At 42.3% G+C, this 20,989-nt stretch overlaps 1 protein-coding gene across 2 annotated transcripts in view; it reads left to right on the top strand.

Moving 5' to 3' along the window:
* The window catches only part of LOC127637683 (synaptotagmin-1-like), a 278,056-nt gene that overhangs the window by 137,234 nt on the left and 119,833 nt on the right, over positions 1-20,989 (top strand). For both annotated transcript variants that reach the window (XM_052118892.1, XM_052118890.1), the window contains exon 3: positions 6,808-6,888. The gene's annotated coding sequence lies outside the window, so the exon portion shown is untranslated. The remainder of the gene's footprint in view (positions 1-6,807; positions 6,889-20,989) is intronic.

The following is a 20,989-nucleotide window of genomic DNA, read 5'->3' as shown; positions in this document are numbered from 1 at the left end:
GTTTTTGGCCGAGACCTTGTATTGATGATGGGAGAGTCGAACCACTCCGTAAAGTCTTCTCTAGCACATCCAAAAGACTTTCAATGGGTTTAAGGTCAAGATTATAGGGTCAATTCATGTGTGAAAATGATTCCTCATGCTCCCTGAACCACTCTTTCACAATTTGAGCCCAATGAATTTTGGCATTGTCGTCCTAGAATATGCCCGTGCCATCAGGGAAGAAGGAAATCCATTGATAGGATAACCTGGTAATTTAGTACATTCAGGTTGTCAGCTGACTTCATTTTATTGCCGCAAAATGATTGCTGAGCCTAGACCTGACCAATTGAAGCAACCCCACTTCATAACACTGCCTCCAGAGGCATGTACAGTTGGCACAATGCATGACATGCCCATCGCTTTGGAATAGGGTAAATCTGCACTCATAAGACCACATGACCTTTTCCATTGCTCCACAGTCCAATCTTTATGCTCCCTAGCAAATTGAAGTAGTTTTTTTCCAATTAGCCTCACTAACAAGTGGCTTTCTTGTGGCCACACAGCTGTTTAGTCCCAATCCTGTAAGTTCTCGTCACATTATGCATGTGGAAATGCTCTTACTTTCACTATTAAACATAACTGTGAGTTCTACTGTCGATTTTTTATGACTTCAAGCGTTTTAGTGATCTCCGATCACGATCAGTCAAGATGATTTTCCGATCACATTTCTTCCGCGAAGCTGATGGTACACCAATATCCTTCCAGGTTTTAATAAGTTCTTAAGCCAATCCCAGTCATTTCAGCAATCTCCTTAGTTGTTTTCTTTGCTTGATGCAGGCCAAAATTTTGCCCCTTCTGAAACACAGTAGCATATTTTCCATGACTATGGTTGTTTAAGAAATGAGAAGCTAACACTGCATCAGTTAGGGTTAAAATAATTGTTGCCATCTTAAACATATTAATCACTGTAATAATAATCCAATCATAGGCTCATAAGTATCTGCTTATTTAAATCCAAATGGCAACTTTTTGTTTTTGTCAGGAAGTGTATGATGGTTACTTGTCAAGGATATGGTATCAAATCATTAACATGCAACACTCCAGATTGGCAAGGTGCATTAAATTATCTGATAATACAATGCTTACAGAAAACATGGCGAGTGAAATAAATACAGTAGGTTTAGCAACTTAACCAAATAAGTCAATAAGTTAAACTTAAAGATCAGTGAGACTATTTAGATTGATGCCGTTTTAGTCAACAAATAAAGATTAAATGTAAGTAGTTCTAGCATAAATCTGACAATATTTAAAAGTCTACAATATATGACAAAAAATTAAGCTTCCCTTCAATATAATTTAAAAACACTATGACTGAAACTACTGAAAATGTGTTGACAAAATGAAAGATTGGTAGGAGTACTCATTCCGATGCAACCCCATTTTTAGAAAAGAATGGCAAAGAACGTAAACAAGGACACTACAGCTCCCCGAATGGAAACAACTAAGAAATTAACTAAAGGAATGAAACAATAAGTGATGAAGAGAAAAGCCAGTTATGAATTCTGAATGACATGTCATTCTTTTACAGACACAAACATGAAAAATAGCAGAGACCAATTAACTGGTGAGCTAGACAGCAGACAGTCATGGAACGGGGTCCGTCATTTTAAGCATTTGTTTCAGGAGCTTATCAGTAGGAGCTGTCAAATTGCTGGTGCATCATTGATTGAGGGGCAGGGAGGCTGGGCATTCTCATGGTTACAGCCACTGCATTATACAGGATGATTTACACACTGAAGCAGCTGTTCGTTCTGGCAGTGGTTCAGACCTCACATAAGTATTTTCAAAGCAACTCTAATGGACTCAAAGCTGGAACACAGTCAGCCAAGTGATATTGATAGAACACCACAGACTGTGGGTCAACATCAGCGATATTCAGACAAAAGCATTCTTGTTCTTATTACATAGTGATACACAGATCCTTTTAACATGGGGAGACTGGGGCTTATTGTCACACTGGGAAGTTGTCACAAGTTCTATATCACACTAGTAAGAAAATTTGTAGACAAAAGTCTAATTGTGCAAATGTGGGTTTTGCGTTGCTGTGGTTCTCTGTCAAGGTCATTCGAGCTGTGTAATCGCAATGGGGACACATCCGATGATTCAAAATTTTATGTGTGATATATTGGACAGTTACTTTTCATTTTGCCCCAGACTCTGTATTTTAGGCGATGGGGCAGTCATTAATATAGGGGATAAATACATACAAAATTGGGCCCTAGCCAGTGTTATGATCGGTAAGCAGATCATCCTAGGGGATGGAAGATGCCTGAAGTGCCCTCATTTCAGGTGTGGTGCATAGAGATGGACTGTGTGGCGGTGGAAACTTGGAGTTATTTAATAAAAAATGGGGCAGCCATTAGACATCTTTCGGCGCTTCAGCACTGCCTCAGCACTTTTAATATTCCCTTCCAATTCCATGAGTTCTTGTGCTTTGGATTTTTTGGTGAATGAGGCATAATGTATGATCTGGCCCCTAAGAACCACCTTAAGTGCCTCCCAAGCCATGCCCACAGAGGATACTGAGTACCAGTTGGTCTCCATATAGACATTGATTTCAGCCTTTAGCATTTGTTGGAATTCAGGATTTTCCAAAAGGGATACATTAAAGCACCAACTATATGATTTCTAATTCTTCGTATGTGGCAGCACCTCTAAACACACCAGGGCATGATCTGAGTCTAGAATGATTCCAATTGATCAATCAACAACAGATTAAATGAGGGATCTATTCAAGAGTAAATCTTATATAAAAAATTATAGTCCCTACCAGATGGGTTCAAACATTTCCAAATATCTGTAAGACCAAGATTTTTACACATCCCGTGAAGTGTCACTGTTGCTCTAGGGGCCTTGCACACTTTTGCTTCACTATCATCAAGGACTGAGTCCATCAAAAGATTAAAGTCTCCTCCCAATATTATATAATGAGGGGTGCCAGTGGCTTGCAACATCCCTTCAAGATCTATAAGAAAGCCCTGATCATCAACGTTAGGTGCATAAATATTGACCAAAATAAGACTTTGTCCCTGAATTCCAGCTAAAACAATAATGACTCTTACTAATTTATCTTTACTCTGTTTGAGACATTTGAATTGTAGATGTTTACTTATCAGTGTAGTGACTCCCCTGCTCTTACTCCAGCACTATAATAAAAATGCCCACCCCAACTCTTTCCAAATGTTTTAGCTTAGAGAAATATTTCTCTCTAGAGCCGGAATAAACACACTGTAGAAAACAAAAATGAAGCAAAGTGAAACTATCTTCCTCTGTCTGATATGTGATTCAGTCAGTTCAGCTTAGCCAGGTTTGTGTCAGAACATATATTCTTTCTAAAAAAATGTATAATAAACAAACAGGTTTTTGTTATATATATATTTTTGTAATTAATCAGTGGTATGGTTGACAAGGAAAGCATTTTCATACTTAAATTAAGCAAACAGTATTTTAATGCTTCACTGTTATTATGTACATGTTTTGTTTGTTTGTTAGTGGATTCTCACTTTAAGTAAAATATAAAAATGGTCAATTCAGACTGACATTTTTATAAATTTTTTCTCAGGGGACACCTTTGAACCCCCAAACGGTATTTTATTTTATCTGTGAAAAGGCATCCTATGTCCCATACACATACTATATATTCTGAATGTAATAATATTTCAACACAAAAACTGGACTGCTGTCATTCAGCTTCAAAACGAACTGTTGATCTTATCTTTTAATTTTCATATCCAAGTACCCTCGACTGATGAAATCTTAATGAAATATTTTAATCCTTTGGTAGAAGATCCCTCAGACCCCACTACTTTGTCTGTCTGTGGGCCCTCAATGTCCTCATCCATGCGCACCCTGCTACCAATGTGGCAAGTTATAAAAACTATTAAAAAATATATATTATATAATTTCATAGCCAAATGACTACTGACACCATGAAAGCTATATATTATTATCCGGATCTTTGCTGGGAAGGAAATGTAGAGACCGAATGGCTTGGATATTTAATTGAATACCCCTGCTCTAAAGTTTACTTAGAATGGCGCCAAAAACAAAAAAACATCCAGTGGGCCGCATTTCTTCTGACGGAAACGCTTTGTACATGAGAGCAGTCAACAGAGAATGGCCATGGTTCGAGCTGTCAGAAAGACTATGGTAACTCAGATAACCACTCTGTACAATTGTGAGTAGAACAGCATCTCTGAATGCACAACATGTCGAACCTTAAGGCGGATGGGCTACAACAGCAGAAGACCACATCAGGCACATTTATAGGACCATAGTGTTACTAATAAAGTGCTTAGTGAGTGTATGTGGCTATACAAAAATTTACTTTTAAAAATAAACCTACCCGGAGAAATATTCACTGGAGTAAAAAAGCGTGACATCTAGCCCCGGTATCCCCTATACTGAAGGCAGTTTACAATCAAGCTTTTTTTGTTTATTTTTTACTGTTCCTCTGCTTTTATTTTATGAATGTTTACACAAAGGAGGTATTACCAGCTCATTTCATATAAAAGAACCATTTTACACCATTGTTGGCAAGTCTCCAAAATGGAAATTAAGCACTTTATGTCGATGGGAGGGGAATGGATCTGTAGGCCTTGGCATTTTTTGTCCCAGAGGCAGCAATGTGTTATTTCTATGACTGATAAATGGCTTGGTTCCACATAAAGAGACATTGTTTTCTTCTTTCTTCATATGTGAGTGAATAAATTGCCTATCCATGCATTGCTTTCCAACACCTACCAGTCTAATGTAATAGCTTTTAATCTGTGCATCAAAGCCCAGATAAAGAGCCACTGAAGAAAGAGGATATGAATGAGAAACTCAGTTCTTTCCCTCTCACTTTCTCTCTCATAGTTGCTTTTGAGAGCATGCCATTCTATCAATAACTGGGCTTCACCGCTATGACAAAGATGAATCACTTTTTTACTTTCACATTAAAAAGAAAATGACAATCAAGTCTGCGAGAGCATGTGCATATGATTTGTATTTAGAATAGTCAACGCAACAATCTGCTCTGCTTGGCAGCCACATGAATTCTGTTGGCACAATTTGTCCTTGTATTCAAATAGAATTAGCCAAATGTGTACTTTAAAAAGAGTTTGTGTTATGGAGATGTTGTTTTGAGCCGTACCTGTGGGCAAAGTGTTGTTACTCCCCAAGAGGAACATATTATTTCTCAGAGGCTGCTCTTTTATATCTCAGGAGTGCGATTTGAGCTTATGGATTTCTCAAGTATGCTTTATCGAAGTATCAACTTTGTTGAGATGTTTTGCCTAAAATGCCTTAGGATGAATAAAAATATAGGCAAATGAGATGATTGTTGACAAAGTACAGAGTAAAGGGGTATAAAACAATTAATGTCGATTGTCGATAGCTTGGTCTTGGAAGAATTTAAAGATAAATGTTTGAGTCATATTGAAGCCTCTGACATTTGATTGCAGATCTATCTGAGCACAGTGAAAGACATTGTTGAGATCTCTTCTGGTACTGGAAATGAAAAGTCTCCATTTTATCTCCGTTTAATCTCATTGCTTTTTAGGACAAAAATGTAGATATTAAAGAGATCACTTAACAATTTGTATTTCCCATGGGTCATCCTGGTTCACATACTCTATAGGCAGCATTGTCTAGCCCCATGCCCCAATGACAGGTGGCACCTGTGGTGTGGAGATTTCCAGCTGCTCTTTATCCAGGTTCAACCTTCACGTTACGCAATTTAACCAGCCCGCAAATTAACACGCAGAACGTCAGCTGTGAAACCGACCTGTCAATACCAAACACCCCGTTCCCCACTGAGCAACTAAGATTACCCAGATGATTGGAAAATCAACAGGAGGAAATTACACTGGCATTATGGGTTATTTCTTAATGCTTGCATCTGAGGCTGCATGTGGCTCTCTCTCTCTCTCTATCTCTCTCTCTCTCTCTCTCTCTCTCTCTCTCTCTCGAGAACTGGTGCCTCAGGCTCGCCTTTTCCCCCTCCCGGCTGATTAGCTCAAATCATGGCCAGGCTGTGTCCTCCTGGCATGGCCCCGCCCTCCTCCTCATCACACACATTAAGTGAATAAACTGCTATTGAATTTATTTGGAATACAAGATGAAAAGTAATTTGTCTTAATAACTTGCTAATAACAGGACTAACCAGCGGACCAATAATTGCATCTGAAATATTGCTCTGGTCATCCTTAAATAATATTGTATTGGAAATGTAAAGCCTGCAGAGAGGTTGCAGTGCAAATAGTAAAATACAAACATGAACGGTGCCGAAGAGCAAATTTATTGACACTTTTGAAAAATATTTATTGATCTGAACGGCAAAGACATAAGAAAGGGGGAACACACACACACATAGTGCTCCCAGAACTGTGTGACTCTCGGTCGCTCCCAGACATGAGACAAAGTTCTTTACAGTTTATTGTCTGTGCGCTCTAAACCATGTTGCTACAATTTCTCCGGAAGTGTTCTTTTGTACACAAGGGATGGAAATTGTTTGTTTTTGCAATATTATGTTTTTCACATTAATTCAAATCACAACTTGGATAGAAACATAGCTAATGTTGTTGTGTTGGACTGGCCTGGCCACTCAAACAAACAGAGCAATATTGAAAGTGTGACTTTTTTGGAAAAAATTGACCTATGAATGGTTTTGTCTCTGCATATTGAGCTGGTATTAGAGAAAGTATTTTCACATCTAAAAATATGACACAAATTAGCTATATTATTTAGCCTATTATATTCCTTGAACTCTGTTCTTTCCGTTTTCAGATCAGAAGAAGAGTGCTACCTGTGACTTGAGTGAGACAGCATTTGAAGCCAGATTCAGCAGCAGGCTACCTTGAGTTAAAGGTTAGTCTTTGTCCTGTGGCTTCAAAGACCAGACGTACACACACACATAGACATGCATGCATCCGTTTGGTTTCATTAGAAATGCCAGGGGGCTGGAGAGGTTCCCTGTCCATTCACAGCCGAACACCTGCACGGCTTTCATCCCCTATCTGTCCACTCAGCCTTTATCACCTGCCACCCAGCCAAACACAGTACACACACACACGCCCATCTAAACACACTGTACACACGTACTGCTGACTCACATAGCCACATGGCACACACCAATCGAAATACCAATCAGAAAAAAAGCACACCATGCTGCAAAGACCAGGTTAGACCAGCATGATTTGACCAACAATGCTAGTCATCCATGTGAGCAGGACACACGTACCAAGAACTCCACCCCACCGCTGAACAAATCAATACATACTCCAAATAATATACATATATTGTGCCCTCCCTCTGTCAATCTGCCATTCTCATTCAATATGCCAAATACTAATCTGTAACCCAATTTCTAAGCAGCATCTTTTCATTCATGTGGGAGGTGCTGGAGTGAAAATGTTTGTGTCACTTAGCTGCACATTTCCCCTTCATGGGTTAAAGACTTTGACTAATGCAATATTGATTTAGCTCCCTGGCTGGAGAAGACACAAACACACCTCATTGAAATATGGATAGTCAAGCCGTCGGGAAAATATTAAAAGTCCTCGGGGGGAGGTGGAAGCTAACATTTAAGCTGGATTTTACCCTTCAGGAGAAGAATAGAGTAAAAAAAACATCCAGCTCGTATTGATAAAGGATAAAGGAATGTTTTGTAGCAATCCTTGGCAAAGCCGCTTAATGTCAACATTGGTGCGGTCCTCATTTTGTTTCAGAACACAGTGTGTTGTCCTTCAAATTTTTGAATTGAATAAGCACAAGGATAGCCCACAGTCAACAAGGACACTGTAAGACTGCATAAACAAGAAACAAAGAGAAGTAAGACTATAAAGATGTTAAAGGAATACATTGGAAAAATAGAAATTCTGTTATTATTTACTTACTGAAATTTCACTACAAACCTGTGACTTTCTTCTGTGGAACACAAAAGGTGAAAAAAATATATATATATATATATATATATATATATATATATATATATATATATATTTATTATTTTATTTTTTTCACATTTTGTGTTCCACAGAAGAAAGTCACAGGTTTGTAGTGAAATTTCAATAAGTAAATAATAACAGAATTTCCATTTTTCCAAATATCAATTTTTATTTTTTTCATTTTTTTCATTTCATAATGCAAGTGAATAATGATTCTGGTCTGTGAAATAAAAACGTTAATGCAATCGATTCGACTTGTGTTCTATATTCCAAGTCTTGTGAAGTGACACAATCACTTTGTGCGATGAACAGAACAGTATAAAGTTGTTATTCACTCTGAAATAAAATAACTAATTGAGCACTTAAAACATCATTGTTATGTCACACATTTGGCAATGAGAAATTATGAGAACCAATGAAGTTTTATGTTATTGACGTAGCCGCCATATTTGTTCTTATTTTTGTATTTTTTGTGGGGTGAATCTTTTCCCCTTTTTCACCCAATTTGGAATGCCCAATTCCCAATGCGCTTAAGTCCTCATGGTCGTGTAGTGGCTCGTCTCAATCTGGGTGGCGGAGGACGAATCCCAGCTGCCTCTGTGTCTGAGACTGTCAACTCGCGCATCTTATCACGTGGCTTGTTGAGCTTGTTTCCACGGAGACATAGCATGTGTGGAGGCTTCCACCACCCAGCGCGGCATCCACACTCAACTCACCACTCGCTCCACCATTATACAAACAAACCACATTATAGCGACCACAAAGAGATTACCCCATGTGACTCGACCTTCCCTAGCAACCAGGCCAATTTGGTTGCTTAGGTCACTCAGCATGCCCTGGGATTTTAACTAGTGGACTCCAGGGGTGGTAGCCAGCTTCTTTGCCACTGAGCTATCCAGGCCCCCATATTCGATCTGATTGATATCAGGGTGTTTGTTGATGACAGAATGTTCTTTTTTATTATTGTTGATCCTTAAAAATAAGAGGGCTGAAAGAAAATACAAACACACACATATGGATTTTAATTGAAGGTAATGAGCCTGGCATTTTCACAATTATTAAATGCTGTTATACCGTATACCAGCTGGGTAATGGCCTTGGTTGTGATTAATAACTCTATACTTGTGCAAGGTTAGCACCCTTCTGCAGCTGTGCCAAGTGAAGGAAGCTGAGTGGCCATTTGGGGAGACATTGTGTTTGATTCAGTCCTTGTTAAAATGCCATTTTGTTTTGAGCATAAGGTGGCTCGGCACCTCTAGGCAAGTAGGGAAGGTCTCGGGCATGGGCTCCGAGTGGGATTGGCGTGAACAGTCCAATTTTTCATCCTTATTGGTCATGACATATCCAAAGTGGCAGAGCGTGAGCTTGAAGGAGAACGGTGGATGCTTCAACTGGGCAGGGAACTCTCACGCCGCCAGATTTGTCCCCGCAGGGTCTTCTGCACAGATGTGACAACAATGCAATTTACTGCTTGCTATTATAGACAATGAGGTTAAAAAGAAGAGCTCATGGTTGTTGTTATGCGTATCTCTTCCCTTTCCCATTCTCAGTGTGAATTATTACATTGCTAGTGTTGTTGCATTAAGCTAGCAGCACAGAAAAAGGACCAAACAAGATATCACATCACTCAAAGTCTCATATAGCCAGACGTTTGACAAATAGCATACAGTATGGTTCAATTTGCTGATTTTTCTTTTACGTAGAAAGCAGCTAATCAGATTGGAGCTGGCCATTTCAGCCATCTATTGCCATTTTTATGTGCAACATGTATCTGACTCTGGGCTGTCCAGGGGTGTGCAGTCTGAGACTGAGACTTCCTCGGGTCCCATTGGAGAAGATGATTTCTTGTAGAAGAACATAAGCAATCTAATTTGGGAGATTCCACATGGCACTCACTTGTCGTCATTGACAATGAATTAATTAACACCAGTGAGTTAGATGCTTCTAATTGCAGAATGCCATTTCAAGGGTGTCTCCAAGGTGATGTGGGCATTGAAGGTGCCGAAGCTGTGTTTTAGCAGCCTGGCTTGGGATATCTCATCAAATCCAGCATGTTTTACCTCCCATAGTAAAAATTGACATGTTGTGTTGTAAGTACTGCTGATGAACTAATTAAAACCATATGATATTATCACCAGAGTTGGGGTTTTCAGTATTTGTATCGCAATCAGATTGGTGGCTCTAGATAACTACATCAACTCCAGATCTGTGGTCCATGGAAAGCTGTGAGTGTCAAAGCATCTTTTGGATTCACAGCACATGATCTTCCTCAATAACCCAGAGAACCATCTGCCTTAGAGTCAGCAGGAGACGCCCAAACCCCTCCCAACCCAACTGTTTCCATGCATTCACATACCATAACACTGCATAATAAACAGCAGTCGTTCACAGTATAGGCGAACAATCACATGCTTTGCATGCAGACATACCGATATAGGCCACAGCTTGAATACAAAACGCCTCACTCTGAAATATGAATTTTGAAACATTGGGAAATGACATTGAAAAAATTGCTGTGCTATTACATTGAACACCACAAATGGAAACAAAGATCATTAAATGCAGTATTTAAAATCAGTAAAGCCAAGTCTTATTGATCTTTTCCGCAATGACCCACTTACATGTTTAAGCACGTTTTCCCATTATAAACACTTCCGCGTGCGACTGCTGCATTTTACAAGGAATCTATTGATGTCCCATTGCCGCTGGATAGGGCAATCTGTTTAGGCATCATGATGTATTACCAAGGCCCAACTGTGTTGTTGGGTCATTAGTTTACTTATTACTGGATCCTGGGGAGTGCTAAAATGCTGTGTTCTCTTGCAGATGCATCACCTTTTGTATATGTACGTTTGTTTGTGTGTGTGTGTGTGTGTGTGTGTGTGTGTGTGTGTGTGTGTGTGTGTGTGTGGCGTGTGTGTGCGCACGTGTGTGTGCATGCACTTTTTTACTTTTCTTACAAAAAAGTCTCTGAGAAAGAGGAAAACCAATTCATGATATGATGACTTAAGCTTATATGAATGGACTTTAACCAGGTAGCTGTAATAATCTCTGACTGACAGGCAATTAAGGTCATGACATGCATCTTAATTATATTGTCAGCCAAAAAGCAGAGAGGTGATTTTGTTCATGTGATTTCAACATCATCCGCCCATGCTGGTGAAAATTATGAAAAGACATTATTGAAAAATATGCTGTTAGGGAACAAAAAGCTTCACATTTTAGTTAGTTTGAGAATGCATGTATACTGCAGCTGATAAAAGCCCAAATGATTGCTTTTTCTTCCGAAATTCATAAAAAAATTCTAACACCTTAAATTGCAGCCTTTTCCCCACCCAAAGCTATTGAGAGGCTTCAGAAGACTTGGAATGAAGCACACAAGATGGAATAAGGGCCGTTACATAGTCAACGCGAGCAACGCGAGAGCAGCGAGCGACGCGCTCCCTTTCATAGTCTAAACAGTGGACGCAAGCAGACGCACACGTCACGGGCGATGCGTGAAATGCAATATACCGCTCCTGCAAAAGGGGGTAGTAGAGTCTGGTGATATTAGTAGAGTCAAATGGCAACTGAAGAGGAGTGCATATTGCTGATTTTACATAGGCGGCATCAAAGGCAGCGCAGAGATAGACGGTGGTATGTTCAGCCCTTTAAACCAAAAAAGAGATCAGGATGGTGAGTTTGTGTCTCTGGTGTTTCCCATGCGAAGCATGGATGAGGAGAGACATTTCCAATATTTTAGGATGTCGGCACCAAAATTTGATGTATTGCTATCAAAAGTCGTCCGCTTTCTCCCGGACACTCATCAAAATCACCGCAACCCGATTGGAGTTAATGTACAATACTTGCAATGTCGCCCCCACCGACAACGCATAGTATTGCGTGCATCGGTGTGTCGCTTATCAAAAACTAGGACGACACATTTGGCTACGCATCGACGCATAATGGCGGCCGAAGCGTAGCGACGCGTAGCCTTTCAGACGCGTACGCGTACCGATGCGTTGACTATGTACGGGCCCTAATTTTATAGTGCTATGCATCCTTTTTGAAGCTTGACAGTCCCCTAGACACTGTATGCTTTCCTATTATGGAAAGCATTGACTCGGACATTCTTCCGACATTCTTCAGTCTGCTTTTGTTTTGAGTATTTCTCTCTCTCTCTCTCTCTCTCTCTCTCTCTCTCTCTCTCTCTCTTCTCTCTCTGCCCCTCCCATTCCTCTCTTCTCTCTCTATTATTATTATTACATTACAGTGCAAAACATTAAAATGCATATTTCGGACCCACTCTTTCTTACGCTTCAATGAACGTCAATCTTGAGGAATGTTTAGCATCTAGGGAATCTTCTAGGGAACATTATCGTAAATGTTTAATTAATTCAAGTGCAAACTTATTGACGAATCATGATTTCTGTTTAAAAATGTTTAGTGAAAGAGGCCCAATATAACTCCAAAAGTCACACTGACAGTCCAGCATGAGGGTCCCGATTCCAATCCATAGCTGGATTATTTGCACAGGAATAAAGCGGATGGTGCCGCAGTTGTACAGTGTCCGTGATCATTTAATTATCAGAGTGCTCTCCAAAGCCGACCTGATCCTTGGCCCAATCCACAGAGCCGACCCTGCCTTAGAGACCTACACACAAACATAGACTCACCTGTCCCGAGAGTGTGTTTGTGTGTCAGTTTGTATATATGCATTACCATCTTTGAATTTAACTACTTAAAAAGAGTAAACGGTTTCAAATGAAGAGCAGTGTGTGTGTGAGAGTGTGGGAATCTATAATAGTTTGTATAAACAAGAGTCCTCTCCGCCGCAAACCCACTTGTGCAATTGTGGAGTTCCTTCCTGGTCTAAGGTCATCGGGGTCAAGGTGAGGCTATGAATGAGTCTTAATTACTCACCCTGAGTGGAATGAACAATGAGGTGGCTCTTCTAGACGTTAAATCACTGCAGCTCACTCCAAGTCTCTGATGCCCCCATTAAATTGATCCCTGTGGGAATGGTTTCCTCACTCTTGCAGAGGCTGTCTTCCTCTTTAATGCGAAGAGCACAGGTGTTTACCAGCTGCTGGCGGACAAAGAAACACAACTAAGACTAGATCTTTGAAGCACTATGCTTTCTATTAGGATTGTGTCAGAGTAAAGCCTGGGTGGTATAAGTTAACTTGTAAGTTGTGTGAAAGCATGTATTGTCTACATATCAGTACATTTTCAATGGATAACAGTTTAAAAAGTGGAGGTTCCATTTTATTTACTCGCACTCATGTTGTTCTAAACCCATATGACTTTCTCTCTTCTTTGGAACGTAAAAGGAACATTTGAAAGAATTTTCATGCTCCAGTTTCCCATACAAAGAAAGCAAACTGTAAAAACACTATAAAAGTAGTACATAAGGCTCATGGGCTATATTCCAAGTCTTCTGAAGCTGTATAGTGGCTTAGATTTAAGTTATTTACCAATGATGGCCCCTCCACGGCGACGACAAAACGGCAGCATCTGGATTTACCTATCTATCTCCATCCTTGCCAATGTGACTTGATCTGCATTAATTGTGTGGAGGAGCCAAGTATGGGAAGTGCAGAGTATGATTATAATGGATGTCCTGGACGTCTCCACTCGCACACTTCATTACTATCCCAACATCTGCAGCGTGTCCTCCTCTCCTGTCAGAGACAATGGGCTTCACAGGTGTCAGGAGGAGAAGTGATTGTGTGCGCGTTTGTTTGTGTATTTGCGCCACGTTGTGAAGCGTTCGCGATCGACAACTCCTGAAATGAACACTTGCGTTCACTGAATAAATCTTGGAGGGTGCCCAGGCATCCAGAGAAGAACTGAAAGAGACAGTGAGAAGATGATGAAAATAAAGCTGTTTCGCTTAAGTCTGGCAGGTTGGTGCTCCTGGCAAACGGGAAGCAAAATTAATCTATCAGAAGTAATTAAGGGAAGTTTCTCTGCATAAAATGCATTCTCTGCCTAAAATAAATCTGCTCTAGTTCCTCACGCAAACACACCCTATCAATTCGGATCATTTTAAACTGAATACAGTTTTGCCAGTTTTACAAAGATGACTACAAATCTCATAAAGCCACCTTAGAACTAGTATATGAATGTATTCATTGTGAGACAAAATGGCTTTATGAAACTAATATCTCTCTGGTCTGAAGAGGTGATTATGTGAAAGTAGATTGTATTCTCATGATTATACCTCCACTTGTGAAGAAAGGAGGAAGCACATTTCTCAAAAGCCATCGATTGATTACAGTGGCTCTGAGGCCTTAATGTGTGTATTGTGTAACTCTGAGACTGTATGTCACATGAAAGTTGAGAACAGGAATAGAGTGAAAATAGCATCACTGGGTGCATCCAATTTTCACAGCTTAAAGTACCATTGACCTTTTGTTTGGCTGAGAGCTCTCTTGTGCAGGAGACATGCTTTGATCAAGACCTCCCCTCCTTCCTTCCATTTGCACTATCTATGCAGTTTTCTCTTTCTTGGTCGTTCTCTAGTTAGAGACACACTTTCAAGGAGTGTTTTATTTTTTCATTGAGACACTCTGTATTTGTGGTTTGGCATTCAAGGAGTAAGGTCCTGTTTGATGTTGGTTGATGTTGCAGAGTTTGGTGGCTTGAATTGAGAAAATGAGCAGCATTTGATTGTTAATGGCTCTATGCAACATGGAGTTAACAAAAAGCTTATATTAGGAAATATTAAAGGCACATTTCAGCCCAAAGATTTTATTTGATGATAATTTTACTCACCCTCATATTGTTCCAAATCTTAATGACTTATTTTACGCTATGCAACAAAAAAGAGAAACTTTGCAGAATGATCACGCAGCTTGTTTTCATTCAACAAAATTAGTACAGTGACCAGCGGCTGTCAAGTTACAAAAAGGATGACAAATTGCCACTAAAGTACAATAAAAGTAGTCCATACCAGGGATTTTCAAACTGAGGTGCAGGGAGCCCCAGATGGCCACAAGGTAGTGCTATAGGGGAACCACAGATAATTTCAGAAAAACAGTAAAAAAGATCATTTGAATCAAATTTTACATTATTACTATTTCGTTCTGCTTTATAAACACTGGCCAGAATCGACTAAATCAATTAGAGTTAATTTTATTTTATCAACAGTTTCTCCTCACCACTGTCGCCTGACCTTTACTAGCTTGAGTTGAAAGTTAATATTCCCTATAAAGCTGCTTTTGGAATAAAATATTTTGTATATATTTTCCGTATAGACTCAGAAACAGAGATGTTAACTTGTTCCAATGATTCCTTCAAGTCTTTAGTTGTCACTCTAGGGCTCTTTTTTACCTCGTTGAACATTCTACAGTTTGCCCTTTGAGACATCTTGGCTGGACGGTCACTTCTAGGGAGAGTATCCATAGTATTAAATAGTCTCCATTTATAGACAGTTTGCCTAACTGTGGACAGATTAATATCTAATCTCTTTGAGATAACTTTGTATCCCTTTACAGCATTATGCAGAGCAACAATTCTTGATCATTGGTCTTCTGATAATTCTTTTTTGCAAGGCATGGTCCATGTCGGCAGATGCTTCTTGTGAACAGCAAACTTCAAAATGTTTGAGTGTTTTTATTTCATTAATTGGATGCCAGGTTTGCCAACTCACATACTTTTTCCAGCCTACACTGTGAATATGTTAATGTATTTAATATGTACAATGTGCTTGGACATTATTGTAACTTAGATGAAGATCAAACCAGATTTGATGACATATTTATACATAAATGCAGGTCATTCCAAAGGTTTCACATAGTAGTGTCTTGCCACTTTATTTAATTTTGCAAACAACATGTTGTCTGTCTTTATCACACAATTTTTCTTATACAATAAAAATGGGTCTTTCAACATTAAAATAAATAGCTGCTTTTATACTTTAGAGAGAGGTTCTGTCACAAGGGGATGGTCATATTTAGGGGTCATTGGCATCAAAATGTTTGAAAACCCCCAGTCTATAGGCCTAAAACTTAAACTTGTGCACTATATTCCAAGTCTTCTTAAGCCATAAGACAGCTTTGTGTGAGGAACAGAACAAAATAAAGGCGACGACCACACTAATCCATTTAAGTTTGAATACTATGTTTCCTAATGTCGTTGTTTTTCCTAAGTATGCTGTTATGGAGATAGAAGTTTCTGTTTTTCGGTGGAGAAAAACACTGTTCCTGTTTGGATGAAAGGAGCTAAATGTATCAAAATCAAACCGAAATGAAAACGTATTAGAGTGGATGTGGCCTAAGTTGTTATTCTCTGAAAATCTTGACCTGGCAATGTGAATATTCTGCAAAATATCTCTTTATGTATTCTTCGGAACAAAGTCTGTTTTAAGTGACACTAGAGTTAATGATGACAGAATTGTTGTTTTTGTGTAAAGTATTCCGTTAAGGATAGATAAGCATGTCTTGCCATAAAAGTAACTTTAAAATAAACTTATATAAAATAATTATAAAATAATAATAATATTTGTTTTTAAATAATAATAATATATATTTTTTTATTATTATTTTATATAAGTGTCTAGATAAGCATGTCTTGCCATAAAAGTAACTTTAAAAGAAACTTATATGAAATAATTATAAAATAATAAAAAAAATAATATTTAATAATCCATGTAACACTGACTTTTGAGGTTGTTATATCTCAAGAATGTCTAGTTTGAAATAGGCTATGTTATTCTTTCAGTGTTGTTTTGGTTTCCCTAGCACATCCTATTTCTCTTTTCCTTTCTTTCGGACTTTCTGACGAATCACTGCGTTGGCACTAAGCCTGGTTAGCTGGTGTAAGTGAGCTCTGTGTTCCTGCTTTACCTCATTACTGTGGCAGCTGAGAACTCAATCCTTAATTTATTTTTCTGTGCTCTCCTCCACTAGCACATCTGAGATTTTTGTATTAAATACTCTTCTCTAGGCCATTATTTTTTATATATTTATTTTTTCAAATTTGTTCACCTTGCTAAGTACTGACAATGATCTGCAGAAAGACCTGACGTCATAGTAGCTCTCCATGTTCTCCTAAGCACTTGCTTTGATATTATTGACGGCAAGTTTTTGAATAAGTTACATTTACAAAAAAGTGCTGTGTTGTTATGGCACATGTTCATTACACTATGGGATTACCATGGTACTATATAAAAAAAACATGGTAGTGAGAGACATCTTGAACATATAAGAAAAGCGACGTCGTGCCCATGTTTTTTTACAACAATTTAACTTTCATTGTTCCCATATTTCTGTAGGTTTTGTAGCTTAAAGGGAGTTTCCTAAACAAATGAAAATTCTGTCATCTTTTACTCACCCTCATGTTGGTCCAAACCCATATTACTTACTTTCATGGAGATGTTAGAAGATGAAGAATGCCAGCCTCTATCACCATTCACTTTCACTGTATGGAAAAATATGTATTGAAATATATGGGGACAGATGCACCCATGGCAACGTCTAGGTTACGTATGTAACCTCCGTTCCCTGATGGAGGGAACGAGACGTTGTGTCAGAGAAGCGACACTAGGGGCCTCTCTTGACCGCCGATATTCACCTCTGGACTATGAAAAAAGGCCAATGAGAGTTGGCAACCAGTATTTGCATGTCCCGCCCCCGGACATACGGGTATTTAAGTGGCGCAAATACGGGAGTTCATTCAGGATTTTTCTGAGGAGCCGGAAATGGTCAGGCCACAACAGCGGCTCGGCTCAGCGAAGTGGCAGGGGAGACACAACGTCTCGTTCCCTCCATCAGGGAACGGAGGTTACATACATAACCTAGACGTTCCCCTTCTGTCGCTCTCTCCACGTTGTGTCAGAGAAGCGACACTAGGGGTCCACTTATAAAAGTGCAATGCGCTGATACAGGAGCAAGCAGGTATTCTTACGTGCAGGACGACCAACTGTATCAGGCTGCACGTACCCTTCCCCAATGCCCCATTTAAGCCATCAGGATTCCTTATCCTTACCCTGGAGGGGAACAAGGTACTGGCCGCCAACCTGGGAACGGGCCAAGCCTGGCCGGGCCTCTTTTCTCTCTATGTTTCTCGCATAGAGCAACTAAGGCCGGGGCCCTTACACGCATTTAGGAAAGGGGGTCTTAGCCCTTATTCAGGGCGGAGAAGACCCTGCGGAGGCCACGCCTACCCGAGAGGGGAGTCAAGTTTAAGTGGCAAAACCATCAGAGGCCTGCTTAGGTCGGAGCGGGGCAAGAGCTGCCTCTGCGACTTTCGTGAAGACGCGAGGGGACAAAGACAGGCCAAAGGGGAGGACTTTGTACTGATACGCCTGGCCGTCGAACGCGAACCTTAGGAAGGGGCGGTGTCGAGGGCGAATTGAGATGTGGAAGTACGCGTCCTTCAGGTCTACCGCTGCGAACCAATCTAGATGCTGGACGCCAGATAGAATTTGTTTCTGGGTGAGCATTTTGAACGGGAGTTTGGACAAGGTCCGATTGAAAACTTGCAGGTCCAAGATCGGTCGTAAGCCGCCGCCTTTCTTGGGTACAACGAAGTAAGGGCTTTAGAAACCCTTCTTCGTTTCGGTTGGAGGGACAGGCTCTATCGCGTCCTTTAATAGCAGGGAGGCGATTTCATTGCGCAGGGAGAGGGCATGTTGGCCGTGTACTGCGGAAAAATGTACGCCCACGAAGGGGGGCGGAGACCTGGCAAACTGAATTGCGTAACCGAGTCGAATGGTCCGGTGCAGCCAGCGTGACGGGTTGGGCAGTGAAAGCCACGCCTCCAAACTCCGTGCTAGGGGCACCAAGGAGACGGGTTTTTTGGACGTACCCGGCGGGCTTCGCAGCGGTGCGGAACAGGTAACGCGGTGTCGGGAGGCAACGTGGCGTCCCGAGGCTCTGGTGCTGAGAATAAACTCAAAGCACTTACCTTGCTCCGCGCACCCGGCGGGGGGCGGGTTCGTGACTGAGGAGGAGGTCTGATGTTGGCGTCCTCTGGACTCGTCTGAACCGGCCGGCCGGGGAACAGTCGTGGCGCTGAAGGCGGGGACACCGCGTCCATGGAGCCGGGACTGTTGAGGCCTGAAAGCAGAGTGCCGTGAGAACGGCATTTGCGGGCCATGTGCCCCAGAGACAAAGGAAATAGCTCTTTTATTGAGAATTTGGGTACCGCAGCCCGTGTTAGGGGGTGCGGCAAATGAAAAATCAAAGGATTCTCCTCCCGGCCCTCCACCGGGGGATGGAGCGGTCTTACCACCTCCGGAGCTAACGTCTTGGGCTCTGGGTGCATTGTCTCAGGAGCGCCTGGGAGCCTTCCGGGTCCTCGAGGGGGTCCGTGAGACAGGGGGCGTGCGCTTCCCGCGGTTTGCTCGACGCTGGGGCTGAGAGCTGGGCCCGGGTTGAGGCGGAGCAGGGGCTTGCCTTCTGGCCGCGGGAGGACGCCCTCGGCGAGCAGACGGGGCATGGGCCGTGGCGGCAGGCTTGCGGCGAGGCATGATGTGAGAGATGGCCTCCGTCTGCTTCTTCACCATGGAGAACTGCTGGGCAAAGTCCTTGACGGTGTCGCCGAAGAGGCCGAACTGGGAGACAGGGCATTGAGGAAGCGAGTCTTGTCGACTTCACGCATCTCGACCATGTTCAGCCACAGTTGACGTTCCTGGACCACTAGCGTGGCCATCGCCTGCCCGAGCGCTTGCGCTGTGACCTTCGTAGCTCTCAGGGCGAGGTCGGTCGCTGAGCGCAGTTCCTGCAGCGTGTCGGAATCAGGGCCACCCCCGTGCATGTCGCGTAGTGCCTTGGCTTGGTGGACCTGCTGGAGAGCCATGGCATGCAGGGCAGAAGCGGCACGTCCGGTGGCGCTGTAGGCCTTCGCTGTCAGCGAGGAGGTTGCTCTACAGGTCCGGGAAGGGAGTATGGGGCGACCTCGCCAGGTGGTAGGGGTGCCGGGGCATAGATGGATCGCAACCGCCCTATCCACCTGTGGAATCGCCTCGTACCCATGGCGCACTCTGAGCCTGTGGCGATGTGACGAGTGTAGAGGGGTGCTCTCCACGAAGATGTCAGCTCGTCATGCACTTCCGGGAAAAACGGGACCGGGGGGGCGAGGCTGTGAGCGGCGCCCAGACCCCAGGAACCAGTCGTCCAGCCGTGATGGTTGTGGGGAGGATGGAGGGTTCCAATCCAAGCCCACGCTGTCGGCTGCCTGGGAAAGCATGTCGGTCATCTGTGCGTCAGCCTCAGCCTGAGCGTGCAGGCCCGAAAGCGGCAGCCCAGGGGAGTCCTCAGAATCAGATAACCCGCCCTCCAATGCCGCAGCGAGCTCTTCTGCTTCCATCGCAAGAGGGTCGGCAGACTGGCTGTGAGGCGAGTCACCACTGCCTCGAGCATGGACAGGAATCAATGAGCGTGTCGGGGTGCGGGTGGTCCGAGGGGGCGTACCCGGCGGAGCTGCACCCGCTGCCATCCCCAAATCGCCTCCATCGCCAGCCGCATCGTCCTCAATCCCGTGGGAAGAAGGAGCGACACGGGGGGCGGCTGGAGTGGCTTGCTCACGGTTGTAAGCAAGCCGCGACCACAACGTTGTCATGGTCATGTTCTCGCAGTGAGAACATGAACCATCCACAAACGCAGCCTCGGTGTGATCGCTACCCAGACACACGAGACAGCGCCTGTGGCCGTCGGAAGCGGAGAGCACTCTACTGCATCCAGAAACAACACAGGGGCAGAAGGGCATCTTTATAAAGATGCGTCCTTAAAAGGACGTTCAACGCCGCTGTGTTTTGCTTTTTTAGAGGAAATTACTCTTTTAAATAAAAGAGAGTTTTTAAATCTGCACTGTCGATGCGCCCAGGGGCAGGAATGCACAGCCGTGCAAACAGGAGAAAGCCGCTGTTGTGCGCCGTAGAATCCAACAGCATGCAGCAGAGGGATAACAGGAACTCGGTGTGTACACGCAGCAGTTGCAGACACCGACCATCGGCTCCGAAGAAATTTTCTGAATGAACTCCCGTATTTGCGCCGCTTAAATACCCGTATGTCCGGGGGCGGGACATGCAAATA

The sequence above is a fragment of the Xyrauchen texanus genome, chromosome 45 (assembly GCF_025860055.1).
Source record: "Xyrauchen texanus isolate HMW12.3.18 chromosome 45, RBS_HiC_50CHRs, whole genome shotgun sequence".
In the NCBI taxonomy this organism is placed as follows: Eukaryota; Metazoa; Chordata; class Actinopteri; order Cypriniformes; family Catostomidae; genus Xyrauchen; species Xyrauchen texanus.
Note: the sequence above shows the minus strand (reverse complement) of the source record. Positions and strands in the feature narration are given on the sequence as shown.